The sequence below is a fragment of the Pimephales promelas genome, chromosome 13 (assembly GCF_988280905.1).
Source record: "Pimephales promelas chromosome 13, fPimPro1.hap1.1, whole genome shotgun sequence".
Taxonomy (NCBI): Eukaryota; Metazoa; Chordata; class Actinopteri; order Cypriniformes; family Leuciscidae; genus Pimephales; species Pimephales promelas.
The window spans coordinates 87,635-107,094 of record NC_142781.1 but is presented as its reverse complement, the minus strand read 5'-3'; the positions used below and the strand labels follow the sequence as shown (position 1 = coordinate 107,094).

Here is a 19,460-nt window from a genome sequence, read left to right as displayed (position 1 = left end):
GCTGAAAACACATCCAACACTGTGTTTATCACCTGAGCAGTGTTTGCTCTTGATGCCATCTCTGAGGCAAAGAGTGGGTGTGGTTGAACTTTTTTGGCCGAGACACAGCATAAATTCAGTAGGTAACCTCCATCAACAAAGGCTAATGTATGGCCATAGGTGTGTTTCAAAGCTGATAGCCCAGCAGGACCATATTCATTGAGTGGGATGTGTTTTTTCAGTGAATGCCAATGAGTTTGAAGGTTCACTCCGATAACCTTTCCCACCATCAAATAGTGGATGGAGGCCTTAACGGCTGAAATCCCCTTCAATTCGATGACAACACATCGATGTCGTAGTTGTACACGATTGTTTCGCTGGGGTTATCAACCACAGTGGGAAATATGGGGATGTGGATATCTTCGTCCCTGAGGAAGTCTTCTACATCGCTAGTATTTATTTAATATTTAATATATAAACAATTCATTTAATATTTATATATAAACAATATGAATGTAAGCCAGAGGAGAACTGGCCCCCGACTGAGCCTGGGTTCTCCCAAGGTTTTTTCTCCATCCAATCTGATGGAGTTTGGTTCCTTGCCACTGTCGCCTTGCTTTTGGCTTGCTTTGAGCTTGCTCAGTTGGGGTTATTTAGTGTTTAGCAATGTTGTTGATCTGTGTTGTACTACTTTCATGTTATCACTGTGAAGCTGCTTTGATACTATCTGTATTATGAAAAGCGCTATATAAATAAATGTGACTTGACTTGACTATGGTACATATTAAATAGATTTATGTTATTTGTTTACTAACTCTTCTGTACCAAACCTGTGTAAAACAATTTTTCGTCACACTTTATTTTAAGGTGTCCTTGTTACAGTGTCTTTATGTATTTAAGTACTGAGTAATAGTAGTTAACCACATATGCTTACTATAGGGTTAGGTTAGGATTAGGGTTTGTTTGAGGGTTAGTTGCATGTAATTATGCATAATTTACTGTTATTAATACTGTAAGTACATGTAACATTTGTAACAAGAACACATTAAAATAAAGTGTTACTCAAATTTTTTTCATTTTGTAATAACACCCATGGTAAACAACAATTCATATAACAGTTACACTTTATAACAACTGAATATTTTCACAGTTATGTAAGTACACTGTTATTGCAGTGTGAAACACATATATAATTTATGCCTAGCCTATATATTATTGATTTGTGAGTTGTTACATTTTACATCTAAATGCTGTAGTTTAAACTGCATGTGGAAGTTAAAAAAGTGATGCAAATACATATTGTTGTTACAAAATGTTGTTACATAATTCCTTCCATAGTGACATTACTGATGTGAAAAAAGTGAGTAACAATTTATAACAACTAGGCTACAAGCATTATAATACACGGGTAACAAATGCTTAATTACCATGTATTTCTGCTTTAATTCAGGGTTAATTCGGGTAGTTATAAAGCATTTAGTAGTGGTCAGTTAACTATGTTTGTGAGCACATCTAAAGTGAGGACTATTCATGCCGTAGAAATATTTAACATCCTTTAAATCTCCTTTATAAAAGCTTTACAAGGCATGAATAGTCGTCACTTTACATGAGCTCACCTAATAGTACACTGACCACTACTAAATGCTTAGTAACTATTCGGATTAGCTACATTTACTCACACTTTCTAAGTGATCTTATGAATGACTGACAACTCTTAAATAATTGGTTTATAAACAATGCCATACTTGATTTAGATAATATTAATCGATCATTTTCAAAGTATGAAAATAAAATTATTAAATCCATAACAGATATGCTTATAAATCCATAAAAAGTGCATTTATAGTTGTATTTATAAGACTTTGCTTATTAATGTGTATTAATGCTTTAAAAATTATGAATTAACTGTTTACTCATGCTTAACTAATGGATAATAGCGTGCAGTTATCATAAAGTTTTACCAAATGAGGATGACATTTTGTCATGTTAATTACTGGGCTATAAAATGTTGCAATTTATTCATTACGTTTAAACACGATGTTGAAAACCATTATGTACATAAGGTAATTAATGGAGTGTACAATATATATTGACATTTTTTGGTTCCGTCGAATTTGATTGCTACACTGTAAAAAATAAAATCTTAAAAAAAGGGTCAAATAACCGGCAGCAAAGGGTGCCAAATACATACCGTAAAAATAAAGTTAAATATCCTAATATAAATTAGGTTGTTTTACAGAAAAACACTGTTATTTTACAGCTATTATCTGGATTATTATGATCAAACACTCTAACTGTAAAAACAATGCATTGTTATGATCATAGTAAAATACAGTTCATAGTAAAAAAACAGTCAATGACTGTCAGCAATGGCTGCCATACAAAAAACATAAAATGAATGTAAAGTAGCCTAATTTAAATAAGTGCAAAAGTAGAAATCTTCATTAAGCTCTTTAACAGAAACAGTTATTTCACATATTTCCTGAATTTTTTATTAAGAAACATGTAGGTAATGTATGATTTTCTCTCACTATACATCACTGCATCAGCAACTACACAGTTACTGTCAGTTAAATAAAGGAACATGCAGCATTTCATCAGCTTTATTCTGCTCATCCTGAACTGAAGCACAGGCTCTACTCTTCAACACAATGGTGACCCACAAAACACACCATACAGAAACAATCCAGACTTTATTTATTGCATACTAACATTCTTACTGAGACAGATGTTTAGAAGTTGATTTTTTATGTGAAATAATAAATGTTGATGTCACCATAATGGAGATCAGTGTTTGCTTTAGTGGGGCTCTTGACCCTTTGCTTTTAACATTACTATTTCTCTGGCTGCTTTAACTGAGTGTCATAATTGATACATATTTGTAATGGTAGGAATCCAAGAGAATCTCAGTTCAGAAGATCTGATCACTTATTAATGGTAATGGTTTTCATGTAATTGAATGCTTAGTGATATCACCTGATTTTTAATGCACTATGGCTCAGCTTGTCAGCTAACTATGGCTCTTTGTCACAGCAAAAACTCAGTCAGTGTTAATTTAACACTCCTGGGATACAGGAGTACACACTCAAGAGTGTTAAAGTTAATGAGATAATTAAGTGATTAACTGAGTGATGATTGAGCATCATTGAAGACACCTAAAGCAGAATCACAAGGAGAAAATCTAAAATTGTAAGCCACCGTTATGGAGATGAGTGTTTGCTTTAGTTGGGCTCTCGACCCTTATTTTATACACTTTATATTTTAATTGGCTGTTGCATCTGAGTTATACCTGCCAGATGAACAAAGAAAAAAATATTATCTAATAATTTTTGTTATATTATTACAATCATTATTTGAACTTAATGTTTGTGACTTATGTTGTTGGTTACATTATAACTGTGATTCTGTACAAATACCCAGAATTTGAGATATAATATAATGGATAGCTTAAAAGTTGTACAAAAAAAAGAAAGTCTGTATTTTAGGCACACACAGATATCAAGATTCAGTCAATGCTTCTCAACAATGGTGGTGAGCAGAATATTCAAGTAGGAAAAGTAAATTACATAGACAATTCTAATCATAATTTATTCATACCGCAATGCATGATGGGAGCCATGAATGAGTTGTGATTGGTGGCAACAAGGATTATTATTGTCACCACGGTTGAGATACACAGGCTGATTATTGATGTCTGTGTTTCTAAATAAAGATAAAGGGATTTGATCAGAACAATTTTTATTACATGTTTTGGATTATAAGAAAAATACAGATTATCATATGGTGCAGAACCACTAAACTGTTGCTAACAAGTTAAACCGAATCATCTGAATAGGTTTCATTTAGATCTCAGTATGATTATGTCAAAAAATAACCAACTCTGTCAGATCCCACTTTTCTTTGTTCATTTGACTGTTATAAATCAATAACAGCAGACAAACAAAATTTAAAGTGAAAGGATAAGTGTCGAGAGCCCAACTAAAGCAAACACTGATCGCCATAACGGTGGCTTACAATTTGTGATTTTCTCCTTCAGTGATTCTGCTTGTTATCACCAGGTGTCTTCAATAATGCTCAATCATCACTAAATTAATCACTTAATATTGTTTCAATATAACAAGGTTCATGGGGAAAATACGACAATCCTAGATTTAATCTAAAACTTAAGTACACCTATTTACAATGTAATCACAACAGATACACTCACAACAGATTTCTCTGTCATATCAGTGAATCAGGTCACCATATGATGACTATAACATCACCAATAACCGACCAACATCAGCTGAAATTTTCTCCCGATTTCAATGCTATAACAAATGTATGTTGAAAACATAATTAAAGCAGCCAGAGTAAAACTAATAGCATATAATAAAGGTCAAGAGCTCAACTAAAGCAAACACTGATCTCAATCATGGTGATGTCAAGTTTTTATTTAAATTAACATATTTTTACTGTAATTTTATGGTTTTTGTTTGGCACCCTGTGCTGCCAGTGAATTGACCCTTTTTTAACGATTTTTTTACAATGACGGTATTTGATCATAATAATGCAGGAAATACCTTTAAATAACAGTGTTTTTTTCAGTTTATTTAAATTTAAAAAAAAATTTACTTTCATTTTATGGTTTTTGTTTGGCAGCCTTTGTTGCCAGTCATTTGACCATTTTTTTATGATTTTTTTTACAATGAAGGTATTTGATCATAATAATGCAGGAAATACCTGTAAATAACAGTGTTTTTCAGTTTATTTAATTTATGACGTTTTACTTTAATGTTACAGTTTTTTGAGCTACAGTCATGTAATCATTTAACTGTTTTGTTACCATTTAATTACAGATTCTATTTGTACTTTTACATAAATGTTTATGTAATTTAAGAAAACAGAAAAATATTGTATGAAAAATACAATCAATTACTGTAAAAAAAAATGTGAATGACTGGAATTTTTTTCTTTAATGTAACAATACCTAAAATATCAGCTGCATTTTTATTTTCCAGATATTATTTGTAATTTTGCAGTGTTTTGAGTACAATTTAAAATGAAAGAAAATGGTCGTCAAAAATCACAGTTATTTTCTGTGAAATTAGGATTTTTTTTACAGTGTATGCCTGTTAGTTTAGCATTGCTCGTTACAGCCTTTTTCATTTTAAATGATTTCTAATTGTTTTACAAGGTTGCTATGTTGTATAAACAAGTTTTATCATGTTGTGCAACATATATCTTATTTTAATAGTTTTTTTTCTTGTTTATATTGTTATATTTAATCGTTCTTTTCTGACAAGAGTTAAGCTTACCTTTCTTCGATTCGGGTTCAAAATCTCTGACCCCTGGGAAGTGAGGTTATGCTAATGTGTTAAAGTATTATTATTTTTGACACTTTGGAAATGAATAAAAAAAATGTATTTGAATCAATTACAATTAGTATTTAAAAAATATAAAACGAACAAATTACTTTAAATTAGTAAATTAATAAAAACTTTCGATTTAGAAATCGGGACTTTTATTTTGAAAATTAAACCGTGTCTCTGTCTGTGGTTTGTTTCTAAACATTGAAAATACATTTAAAACAGCTATGATTCTTGTTTATGTTTTGTGTTATGTGCAAAATTATGTTAAAAAATAAATTGTAATTATAATAATGAGATAAAAGAATGTAAACAATATATCTATACAAATTTATTTAATAATGTTTTTTTGGACAATAATGACATATAAATATGTATGTAATTAGAGGTAACATTTACTTAGAGGAAACATTTATTTAATATATACTTCAGTGCATAGTCAGTTCATTTTGTTAACCAATGTCTCCCTCTAGTGGACAAGTAACATTCATTTATTAGTAATTTTCCAAGCAGTGTTGCAAAAAAAAGCACTTAGAACATGGGCTCTAGCCCAGCTCAGACCACCTAATGGGATCACCCTGATGTCATGGATTATTTGTCCATCTGTCACATTGACCACTACAGCACAGAACATGTGAGCTTGGGAGAGGGCCTCCACGAGCAATTCAAGCCCAGCCAGGTTTCACCACATTAAACCATTCTAGTTATGAAATATGACCCATTAATGTAATGACCTATTAATATATTGTAAACAGTCTGTCTACAGGCAAGTGAAAAACTGAATCCCACCTATAAATATTTTAATAAGTAAACTGGACACCTTTTTTGTAATGACAACAAATTTTATTTAGTTTAACTCTTTTTATTGGTGTTTTACCGGTCAGAAAGGAAATGGAGAACAATACAAAGTTTGTGTCAACATATTGATCAATAATAATAATAGAAAAGTATACAGGCACATTTCTTACTCTCTGACTCAAAAAAAGAAAAGAAAAGAGAAAAAAAAGGATATATCCGCTTGCTTCAAAACATGTTAGTGCAGTGCATTACCCAATAGTACAAGTATAATACTAGTGCAGTATGCATGTACAATATGGAATCAATAAAAATAAAATACAGCAAGATTATAAATAAGATTATATATATATATATATAAAAAAACAAAAAAAAACAGCCTTGCAACACCTTTACAACTCTTTTTCCCCTTTTTAAATAACCAAACAATGCCATCTGACAAGAAAACAAATACAATTTATTTCCCCTTTTTTGTGTAGACTGTTTCATCTTAAACAATCAAGGACGGGAGAGAGGACAAAAAAAAACCCAGCTGGGATCAAATGCAAAAGAGTGGTTTAATGAATGGTTATTTATAGAGAGAATAATTATTTTTTTAAATAAAAAAGAAAAGGTTGCCAAATCGTATGAAATTGTTCTGATCTGCCAATCATGGTATATCTATTTTTTTCTATTTGAATAAACTGCAACAGGTCGTGCATCCAATGAGAGTAGCTGGGTGGAAGAGGATTTTTCCAGTTCAACAATATAAGCCTTTTTGCAATTATTAAGCAAAAAGCTAAAGCATTAGACTGTAAAGATGATAAAAAACCTTTACGGGATTAAGACCAAATAGTGCCACTAAGGGGCAGGGTTCAACATCTAGCCCGAAAACATTTGAGATTGACTTAAAGATTAAAGTCCAGAAAGAGGTTAATGCTGGGCAAAGCCAAAAAGTGTGGAAGAGAGTACCCGGGGATTGTCGACACCGGTCACACGTAGGATCGATATCCGGGTAAATTTTGGACAGTTTAGCTTTCGTCCAGTAAATTCTGTGTAAAAGCTTAAACTGTATTAGTGAGTGACGAGCACAAATAGAAGTGGTATGTGTCACGATTCCTGTCTTGTGTTTTCCTTGTCTTGTGTGGACTTTAGTTATTTCCTGTTTCTGTGATGTTTTGTAGTCCTTTGTAGTTTTTCTTGTTTAATAGTTTCCCCAGGTGTTTCTGATTTACCACACCCCCTTGTTCCCTCATTTAGCTTGTTTGTCTGTGTATTTAAACCCCTGTGTTTCAGTTGTTGGGTGTCGGTCGATGTTTCACTGTAGCGTTGTTTCGACTTCTTGTTTCTGAGTTTTGTTCTGAGTTCCTGTTTCCAAGTTTTTTGTTCTCCGTGGATTTCCCTTTTTGTTTTGTTTATTATTATTATTATTAAAAACTGCTTACTGCATTTGGATTCCTCCTTGCCTCCTCAACGTTACAGATCGACCGACCCAACATGAATCCATGTGCAGCTTTATTTAGAATCATCAAACAGGCAGGGGTCAGGAAACAGCAAAACAGGGATATCAGAGAGTGAGCGCAGAGAGTCGTCAGGGAACAGGCAGAAGATCAGGGCAGGCAGCAAACAGGCAGAAGTCAGGAAACAAACCAGGATCAGAAACAGGATATACGCTCAGAAATTACAAGCCGTGGCAATGCAATACTTCGCCCTGGGTGAATGTTTGAGTGTGGCTTATATGGAGAGTCTGATGAGGTGCAGGTGTGTGTGTAATCAGTCACAGGGATGAGGCATTATGGGAAACAGAGTTCTGGTGAAGTGCTCAGTTCTGATGTGGAGTGCCCTCTGGTGATTCTCTGGGGCACTCCAACTGGTAATCGTGACAGTATGAACACGGCGAAGGACCTTTGACCATTCTTCATCCGTAAAAACATAATTCCCAGTTCTGCTTTATGTTAGACATGGGTGAAAAATCTGAGTGTGCAGTAAATGAAAAAATAGTTTTGTAAATATTAGAAAAAGCACCTGTAGAGATCTTTATTTCTAAAACTTGATCAATCTCTTGTTTCTGAGGTGCATGAGGAACGTGAGAGAATTTATTTCTTATAAATTCGCGAGTCTGAAGGTATCTAAAGAATTGAGTACTCGGGAGGTTAAATTTGTCAGATAAGTATGAAAGAGTAACAAATGTATTATCGTGGAAGAGATCGTAAATATTTACAATACCCCTTCTGAACCATAATGCAAACCCTCCATCTGAAATGGAAGATAAAAAAGAAGGATTTTTGTATATAGGAGACAGACCAGACATTTTCTGAAAGCCAAAGTGTTTTCTAAATTGTTGCCAAATTTTTAGACTATGCAGAACCAACGCGTTCTCATCCTTTAACGTCATATAGAACGCTATATGACAAAACGGCGCTATACTACGCACATGGCACCCGTTATCGTTAATATAACACGCGCTGTGAGGGCTAAGTTTAGGTGTGGGGTAGGGTGTGCGTGTCATATTCACGCTAAAGGATTTATAACGTCTTGGGTTCGCGTGTTATTTTAACGATAAAGGGTGCCATGTGCGTAGTATAGCGCCGTTTTTGCATATAGCGTTCTATATGACGTTAAAGGATGAGAACGGGCTGGCAGAACTAAAGGGTTTGAAGAGTAGTGAGAAAATTTAATAGGAATAGAAGAACATAACAGAGCATGTAAAGAGACTCTGCTACAAGAATCGCATTCTATTTCAACCCATGCTGGCACCCAGTTACAAAGACCAAAATGCTACTGACTCCAATAAAGAATGGTATGAATGTTTGCTGCCCAGTAATAAAATAAGTAATCATTTGGGTTGCTGAAGGAAAAATTTCTGTATTCTTACCGGGCCTCCGTTCCAAATAAAATCTGAAATCATAAGATCTAGGGATTTAAAAAATGCTTTTGGTATAAATACCGGAATGTTTTGGAATAGAAATAAAAATTTGGGTAAAGTGTTCATTTTTATGGCATTAATTCTACCTACCAATGAGAGTGGTAAAGTTTTCCACCTTGCAAGATCCTCTTTCGTTCTCTCCAAGATTGGAATAAAGTTATGTTTGAAGAGATCTACATGTTTCCGTGTTATTGTAACTCCCAAGTAACGGAAATTATCTGAGATTGATTTAAATGGGATATTTGATGGTAAAAGATCTCTTGCAGCTGTGTTGATTGCAAAAAATTCACTCTTATGCAGGTTTAATTTATAACCTGAGACGCTACCAAAATGACCTAAAATACTTAAAACATGTGGAAGACAAGTTTCTGGATTCGAGATATATAACACTACGTCATCAGCATAGAGGGACATTTTCTGTTCTTTTCCTGCTCTATGGATGCCAGAGATATTACAATTAGAACGGAAAGAGATTGCAAGAGGTTCTATAGCTATAGCGAACAAAAGTGGAGACAGGGGGCAGCCCTGTCTTGTCCCACGGTGGAGAGAGAAATATTCAGAACTCATACCATTCGTTTTTACCGATGCCAAAGGGGAAGAATATAGGAGTTTTACCCAGGACACAAATTTATCACCAAACCCAAATTTTTTTAATGTACAGAATAAATAGTCCCACTCAATGTGGTCAAAAGCTTTCTCCGCATCGAGAGAGACTAGGGCTTCTGGCATGAATGAGTCTGATGAGGTATAAATTATGTTCATCAACCTCCTAAGGTTAAAGAAGCTTTGTCTGCTTTTTATAAAGCCAGTTTGGTCTGGATGAATGATATCTTGAATAACAGATTCCAACCTTAGAGAGAGAATCTTAGCCAGGATTTTCACATCTGCATTGAGAAGGGAAATTGGACGATAGGACCCACAGTCTAGTGGATTTTTGTTAGGTTTCAGGATCAGTGATATTGACGCCTGCCGCATAGAGGAGGGAAGATGCCCATCATTTAGGGATTCTTCAAAAACCGAAAGTAGTAGTGAGGAGAGCTGAAGAGAGAACTTCTTTAAAAACTCTGAAGGAAGCCCATCTGGGCCTGGGCATTTTCCGCTCTACATCTGAGCAATAGCTAGCTGAATTTCGATTAGTTTAATAGGATCCTCTAATTTGTTTTTTGATTCGTTACTAATTTGAGGGATGACCAGATTTTCAAAAAACGATCAATAAGATTAGCATCTTTGAGGGAGTCTGACTGATACAACGAAGAATAAAACAGTTTAAATTGATTATTAATTAGGGGCCAAGCCCCGAAGGGGCTGAGGCACCTATTGTATCCGTTGGTTTTCTTATTATTATTCTTCTTCCGCCAATGTAAGTCTATGGCAGCCCTATGAACCGTACGTAGGAAAATGATGAAATTTGGCACACTTGTAGTGATGCTAATGAATAGTAATTGGACCAATTTTTGACCCTCTAGGACCAACTCTATAGCGCCACCAGCAGTTCAAAAATTCAACATTGAAATGGTTATAACTTTTGAACCCTTTGCTCTAGAGACATGCAACTTAGTACACCTGATTCCTCTCATCATGTTGATCACAACCAATACTGTACATTAAGACCCCGCCCATTACAGTAGTGGCCATTTTGAAATGTACAGTTCTCAGTTTTTTCGCTACTCCTCCTTCAAATTTTGTCCAATTTTCTCCAAACATGCACTCAAATGATCTACAGACTGAGCCGCATAAAAGTACTGTCCCCGATTTTTTTTATTCATCTTTGTTCAAAAGTTATGGTGTCGCAAACTTAACAAGGTCCACCCAAAATTGGCTAAGAGGCTGTATCTCGGCCAAAGTTTGATCAATCAAAACGAAAATTGGTACACTTCATCAGAACCATGTTCTGAGGTGACATGCCAAAGTTGGGAACAGTGCCACCTACGGGTCGTGAGATATGCAAAATTGCTATTTTGGCCAATAACTTTTGAACAGTTTCTCAGAAAATCATAATTGTGGTATCTATGGATTCTCTGGATCATGCCGAATCTGTGGATATCGATTTTGCCATGATGGGATGTATCACGTGTCTGCCATTTTGAATTTTGTCATAATTTGCAATATCTTTTAAACTGTTTGAAATTTCTTCACCAAAATTGGTATGGATCACCATTAGCATGGCCCGGAAATACCTGAGAAGTTTGGTCACAGCGCCACCTAGTGTTCCAGAGATATCATTGTTTTTTGAAAAAACGCTTATAACTTTTGCTAACATTGCTTGAAATTTGATTTCTATATGTCAAAATATTCCTTGGGTTCTGCCAATTTCAACGATATCTCATATGTTACTTTTGAACAATGTGACTGGCCGCTATATTGGAGCAAACGTGAAACAGTTTTTTTGCTACTCCTCCTTCAAATTTTGTCCAATTTTTTCCAAACATGCACTCAAATGATCTTTGGACAGAGCCGCATAAAAGTACTGTTCCTGTTTTTTTTTATTAATTTATCTTCAAAAGTTATGGTGTCGCAAAATGAACAAGGTTGACCCAGAGTTGGATCAGAAGCTGTAACTTGTGAACAGTTTGTCACAAAATCATAAAATTGCTATTTATCGATTCCCTGCGTCCTGACAAATCCGAGGATGTGTATTTTGCCAGGATTGGATGTACCAAGTCATAAGATACATTTAGCATTGAGCTAGCTTAGCATGCTAATCTGGATAACATGTCATGGAACTTTTTTGTGAATCATTCTCACACTGAACCCTCTCCCCTGCTGCTTTGAAATTCACAACCTCTCAGTGGCGCAATATGCTAAACCATGCATCTCAAAAACTGAACCACTCCGGTTGTGGGTTTGAGTCCCACGTGGGGCAACTTTAAAATTGTGTAATAAGTTTTCATTTCAATTCCTTTCTGCTCTGCACTGCTGTTGGTGCTTAAATGCTCACTGTGCTTCATTTACATGTGTATTCAATTTGTGCTGTTTTTGTTCTTGAGGCTCTGCATTGCTATTGGTGCTTAAATGCTTGCTGCTCTGATGTGCTTAAAGTACTTGCTGTACTTGATGTGCTTGAAGAACATTTACATGTACATTTAATTTCTGATGTTTTGTTCTTCGGGCTCTGCACTGCTCTTGGTGCTTAAATGCTTGCTGCGCTGCTGTACTTGATGTGCTGGCTCTGTTCCGTGCATGGTCTGCTTGCTGCGCCTTGCTGGGCTTGGCCCCGTGTTGCTGCTTGCAGCTATATTTTCTTGTGGATCTGATATACTATTCCCTGCTGTGTCTTGGATTTGAGCAATAAAATTCCTTGTAGATTGCAGCCTAATGCCGAGTTCAGACTGCATGATTTTAGTCACGATTTTGGCTCGCCGACAGGCTTTGAGAAATCGCCGACAAATGCCCGAAATCACAGGCAAATCGGCGCTCGTTCACGCGAGTGACAATCACGCAGTGTGAATGAGCAAAGACGCGAACTGAGAGAATCACCGACGAGTCGCCGACGCCCGTGAGATATTTGGCATGCTAAATATCTGGACCTGTCGGCGATTCAAAATCCTGCTGTGTGAAAAGTGTTTTGACTGAAAACTACATCGGCGATCACCGGCAGCCAGTGAGAGAGCAAGATACAGAGCAGCGGGGAGTTCGGGGAGGAGTTATAGATCACATATCAACATGATATGGCATTGTTTCAACAAAAGAAAAGCTTCTTCTCAGTCTATTTGGACACAATAAATGGAAGAAAAGTTAGTAGAAATTTGGCAGGAGCACTCGTGTCTGTTTCACCAGCTGTACCACAACCGGGTCGAAAAAAAAAGTCTCACGTGAGAACTCCGGTCTTGCACGTGTGGTGTCGCGCGTTGTTTCCTTTTCATATCTCACGCGTGTTTGTTGTGAAATGTAGTTTGCGTGCAGCGTGCTAGACAGAGTCTGTCGGCGATTTTTCTAAAGTCATGCAGTGTGAAACCTTCTGTCGCCGATCCATCGTCCAGTGTGAACACAGCAGCGACTGAATGCTGGCCAAGATAGTCATGCAGTGTGAAAAGAGCAGCGACCTGACTACTTTGAAAATCGTGCAGTCTGAAAGAGCCATAAGTTGTAATGCGAGTGCTTTGCTTGGTTTATCGCCAAACTCATAGAATCGATGACGTGACTTGAGTAAAAGGTGTTCAGCATGACTAGTGGAGAGAAGATTATATTCGGAAAGCAAAAAAGCCCTTTCCTTATATAATAATGGGGTTGGGCTTAATGCATATTTCTGGTCTAACTGACCAATCTGTCTAGAGAGATCCCAGAGCCTTTTATCCCGCACCTTTTTGATGTAAGCAGAATGAGAAATTATTTCTCCGCGCAAATAAGCTTTGAGCGTGTCCCAGAGAAGAGATACAGAAATTCCTTCAGTAGAGTTAACCTCAAGAAAAGTACTAATCTTATCGGAGATAAATTTAACAAAGTTGCTATCTGATAAGAGTAACACATTCATTCTCCAGAAGTGTGAAATTATAGGATCCCCAGGGAGGGCCAGTTCCAGAATTACTGGGGCGTGGTCAGATATGACTATGCTTCCATAAGAGGAAGATTTTACAAAAGGAGTAAGTTTGCGGTCAATGAGGAAATAATCGATACGTGAGTAAGTATGGTGAACTGGAGAAAAAAAAGAGAACGTTTTAGAAGTGGGATTCAAGTGACGCCATATATCAGTTAAACTGTACCACTCCAAAGAGGAGTTAATCATTTTAGAGGATTGGGACAAGCTAACTGATCTGGGGGATGACCTATCTAATGCAGTATTCAGGACACAATTAAGGTCACCTCCCATGATCAGTTGATAAAGATTTAGGTCTGGAAGATTAGAAAAAAGTTTTACAAAAAAGTCTGGGTTGTCCCAATTAGGAGCGTAAACACTTGCTAAAGCAATTTGATTACCATAAAGAGTGCCTGAAACGATCACGTGTCTACCATTGGGGTCTGAAATAACTTTAGAAGGATTGAATGGAGTATTCTTGTTAATTAAGATGGCTGTACCTCTAGCTTTAGAATTAAAACCAGAGTGGAACACCTGTCCCACCCACGACCTCATCAAGCTTTTATGACTAGAGTTCTTAAGGTGGGTTTCCTGGAAAAAACATACATCACCCTTCAACTTAAATAAATTGGAAAATATTTTTATACTTTTCACTCGATTGTTTAATCCCTTTACGTTCCAACTAATTAATTTAACACTGCCCCTCCTCCCTTGGAATGTATTAAGCATTTGTGATAAACCTTAGCTCAGTATTGTTAGGGGAGGATGAATAAATAAAAAAAATAATTGTAAAAGTAGAGCATTACAAAATTGCTGGTAAATAAGAGATGGCTGAAGGTGTAGAGAGAGGGAAAGAGAGGGGAGAAAAAAAAAGGCTTTACAAATCTAACATACAAAACATTAACAAACCTAACTGAAAAGAACGTAACAGTCAGGTACAAAACAGCGAAGTTAACTAGCTCTTGCAACTTTAGCTGTAAAGTATAGTTAAGTATAGTTTATTCTTTCAGCAGTACCTATATGGTGCATGGCATCCAAACCAGAAAAAAGGCAGAACAGTAGGATGGAATCCGACTCAGTATTCAGTTTATGGAGCGGGGCAAGATTTTAGCGACTGGGGATTGAAAGTGGACTAACGATACATACCTACATTTTCATGACACAAACACTCACTTAAAGCAGGTTGGCAAACCCTTTTTATATTTAAAGCATGTTTGTCGCTCAATCCTTGCTGGTTGCAGACTTAATGACCGTACTAAGAAAGTTCATCGCTTCCTGCGGGGTCTGGAATAAATGGCGCTGTCCTTGAAAGTCGACGCGAAGTCTGGCGGGATGGAACATTCCGTAGGTGATGCCAGCATTGCAGAGTGCTGTTTTTCACGTCTTTGAAATTCAGCGCGGCGTATCGCTACCTCAGCAGACATGTCCGGGAAAATACGAACCACAGCACCATTAAACGTCAGAGAGCCCAGTTCGCGGCTCAGTTTCAATATGAGTTCTTTGGTTTGGTAATGGTGGAGTCGGACCAGCATATGCCTAGAAAAAGCACTTTGTTGAAATTTAGGGCCGACACGATGAGCTCGATCAATTTCCAGAGGTCGCTTAAAGGCGCCGTCTCCAAACAGCTCAATAAAAAATGAGGACATAAAAGCAACCGTGCTTTGGCCCTCCGAACCCTCAGGTATTCCAATAACCCTTAGATTCTGCCTCCGTGACCGGTTCTCCAAGTCGTCCAGCTTAAGTTTGAGGCTGGTGTTTTCTGTTTGCAGCGTGCTGCACAGTTTCTCCACCGCCGTCAACCGGCCGTCTGAGTCGTTGAGTGCCTCTTCAATGTCCCCAATCTTTTGAGCTTGCGATGACAGGGTAGTTTGTAATGTGGAAACGGCAGAACGAATTTCAGACAGAAATTCAGATCGTAGTGTCGAGATTTCTGAACGGATGGTGGATGAAATTAGGTCCTTTAAGGAAGCTGGCATGATATCTTCCTCCACCTGTACTGAAGCGCTTGCGTTAGCCTTAGCAGCTTGGTCGCTCCCTTTGTCAGTCAGCATTTCTACCATGTTTCTCCCTGATTTTCCTGGTTTTGGCATTCTTCTTTATTAATGTAACATAAAATCAAATAACTAGTAAAAAATGTCAAAATAAGTAGCACTGCTGAAGATAAAACAAGTGAGTGTTCACGGAGTGACTTCCAGCCACGTCTATTCGCCACGAGGCATACCGGAAGTCCAACAAATTTTATTTAGAGGAAAATGTAAATATACAAACTATTTACAATAATAATAAAAAAACTTAAACAAGTAGAAAATAAATAGATTAAATAGATAATAATAATAAAAAAAACCTCTGGGTGGTAAACCACAAAACCACCTTTTGAAATGGCCTGTTCATCTAGCAATTCCAGGTTCAGTCCCTCTCCCTGGAAAGAAGATCTCCTAACGCCATAATCGTATTTGAGCTGTGTGCCGACACTGATCTCCTTCATTGCCCTGAACAAGATAACTTCCTGGTCCTGGCCATTTATTTTTATTGAGCAGTGGAACGGCTTGACGTTTGGCATCTTGCGTGAGTGGTTCATAAGTCTGCCGAAAGTATTCATGTGAGGGTGGCACTCGCAGGGGGAGGTCTGGGCATCAATGCAGAGTTCTCTTCCTCCAGCTTTAAAGAAAAACACATAGCCCGGTTCGTTGAACTGGCTCTTCACATTGGCCCTCCCTTCTGCCGCTGTGACCACCTTTCCATGATAGTCACAGACAATATCATCTTTGAAAAAGTGACTGGTCGTGACCACTCCTAAAATACAGAGAACAGAAAATATTTTAGTTATTGGAAGGAAAAAATACATTACATGTAGTTCATGGATGCTGAAATGTACATTTTACATTATTGTTTCTTCTGTCCGGAAAAATTATTTGTTTTCTTATCTAGACCTTCCGGTGGACCAAAATCCTTTATGGCCAGCCCAGTCCAGGTCTGCTCGGACACACGGCGAATGACCAGGCTGTCACCTTCCACCATTTTCTTTGGAGCTGGTCTCCAAAGCTGTGCAATATCTTCCGGCTTTGGGCAGTTTACCGTCCAACCCTCCTTTGCAATTAATCTTGCCACCTTCGCAGTGGACGGCTTGCGTAGTTTGTAGTATTCTGAAATACAGAATGAAAAAACTTTACTCATGTGAAACACTTGTCACTGTAATTAATGGCCTGGTTTGTGTTGAGTCAATGTCTGCCAATGCTGTATTGATTGTTTATCATACTTACACAGAAGATTTTTCTCCCGCTGGGCATACTGGGAGGCCCTCCATTTATCGTAAAAGTCACGGCTTTCTTGGAAACCAGACTCCATCCTTTGTTTCTTTGTTGGCGGCAGACCCTCCAGCGAAACGGGAAATCGGTCAAGAAATGCCTGAAAGTCTCTCTGCAGTCCTCCAGCTGCGCCACTAGTTTCCAAAGATGTCTCAGACGTGCTGTGTAAATGAGGAATACAAGGGTTTTAATATGCACAAATATGAATGTGAATGCAAACTTGCTAATCTGCTGTGCAAATATTTTTAGATGAGTTATGTCTTTGTTGTATGAAGAACTATACCTGGACAATGATTCTAGCAGCACAGCAGTGTCCACGACATCCTGACACTGAAAAACACCAGCGCTGAGTCCCAGGTAGTGGAGTAGTGCCCCCTTCTGTTGACCTGGGAGGGTTTTAGACACTGTTTCAACAGCCCTCCTCACACACTGGCTGGTATAAGGCACCATCTTGTACCTACAGAAAGACAAAATTAAAAAAGGAAATTTTAATTGTGGTGTGACTGACAAAATGTGGATTCATTCACTCACATGCACATGAATCTGTGTAGACACTTACAATTCATGGAGCCGGTTTATCACCCGTGAGACGCTCCGAACTGCCTGGCCGTCCGATGAGACAAAAAAAGCATTGCAGTCTGTCTGAGGCTGTAGTTTCTCAGGCCTGACCTCCTTAAAGTACAGATCTAAGAACTAAAAAACCAAAAAAACCAAAGAGTTATTAAATGTAAAACACTGGTGGTAAGAAATCTACAGTTAGCGTCATATTAAAACTTACAGTTTCCTCCTCTTTCGTAATAGCGATACGCATGCTAGAGGCTTTATCCCCCTGCACGCCAACCACAATCCTTTCTCCCAGCTCAGTGCGGTTGACCCACTCTTCATCCTGGAAAACATTGAAATTTTTTAAATTAATAATGCATACATGAGCAAATATTACAGTATATTACGAGTATAAAATCGTTAAAATAGATGAACTTACCGTCAAGGCTTGCACTGCTTGTGGACACTGCACGTGTTTAAACACCAAGAGCGCTTCACAAACGTAGCGGTACAGGGTCTTGTCCGTGCTTGGGCACTCTTTGTTCTTCTCCAGGTCCCCGCGGATCCTGAGGATGTCAGGCATAGACAGCCTCAAGATTCTCTGACAATCTTCAATGCCAGGAGCTGACTGAACCAACCGTCTGTTTGGATAAAACATAACAAATAAGACTATTGAAGAATAAAAAACAAACCTATGAAATATTTTTCAATGTAGAACAATATAAAATGTTTTTTATTATTATCATCTAATAAAAATGTAATAAGTACACAGTTAACTGCACTTACTCTGGAGGAGAAAGAGGAGGAGCAGCAGCAGCAGCAGGGGAAGAGGCAGCATCTTCAGCTTCTTCAACATCCTGGGGCTGTTTTTTTACAAAGAACCCCCGAAGAAAAGAAGCTCCTTCAACATGGCCTTGCAGGAGAGTGGGTCAGGAAGGATGACACGAAGCTGGTTGTAGTCCCAGCATCTATTATTGCGGACCCAATCTTTGTGGGAAACTTTTGCCTTAGATAGCTCTGTTTCTCTTTCTTCCGGAGAGCTGTTTTTCATGCACACACGCGATAAATGAACAGAAAGGGCTTTGCGGCTTGTGGCAAATCAGACAATAAAGCACACGGTGATCGGCAGACCTTTAATGGAAAATGAAAAGATGTAAAATAAATTATACAAACAATGATTTGAAAGAATGATGCATGATTAAACAAAACAATGATTGAAAAAAACTAACTAGGCAGCAAAACAAGGCTTGTCCTTTTAGCATTTCCTTTGTGCTCACTTTCAACTTCATAAAACTTAAAAAAAAACACAGTGTCTTTGATATGAAACTTTTTTAACAACCTTTTAGCATTTCCTTTGTGCTCATTTTAAACTTCATAAAAATTAAAAAACACAATATTTTGGACATAAAACTTTGTTAACCTTTTAGCATTTCCTTTGTGCTCACTTTCAACTTCATAAAACTTAAAAAAAAACACAGTATCCTTGATATAAAACTTTGTTAACAACCGTTACCTCTGACCTTAAAAATCATTCATTTTAGATAAAAAGAAGTTTCCTTCATTTAGGGAAGTCTTTTAAGGAAACACAAATTAACACAAAGCAACAAAGAAAACACAATCCTTACCTTTTCTGAGCTTGTTCAGCCATTTCAATGTTCAAACCTTGTCCTTGTAAAAAACTCTTGAAAGTGCCCTGAGCAGACAGATGTGTGAGTAAGTTACCTCTTTCGCTATCCAAATCAACCAATCACATCGCAGCACCCCCACAACCCCCAACGTAAACTTGCCAAACCATTTTCAGAATCATCCCCTGCCTAGGCTAGGTGTTAATGGCCCCTAAGTGGGAAATGTGTTTGTTTTGAGTGGGACTTGTGTTTGTTTTGGGTGGGACTTGTGTTTGTTTTGGGTGGGACTTGTGTTTGTTTTGGGTGAGACTTGTGTTTGTTTTAGGTGGGACTTGTGTTTGTTTTTTTTCGGTGGGACTTGTGTTTGTTTTTGAGTGGGACTTGTGTCTGACATGGGTGGGACTTGTGTTTGTTTTTTGGGTGGGACTTGTGTTTTTTGATAATAAT

The 19,460-nt window shown here is 37.3% G+C and overlaps 1 pseudogene; it reads right to left on the bottom strand.

The window, feature by feature from the left end:
- Nucleotides 1-15,717: 15,717 nt before the first annotated feature.
- Nucleotides 15,718-19,036, bottom strand: LOC148973768 (uncharacterized; annotated as a pseudogene).
- Between the last annotated feature and the right edge of the window lie 424 nt (nt 19,037-19,460).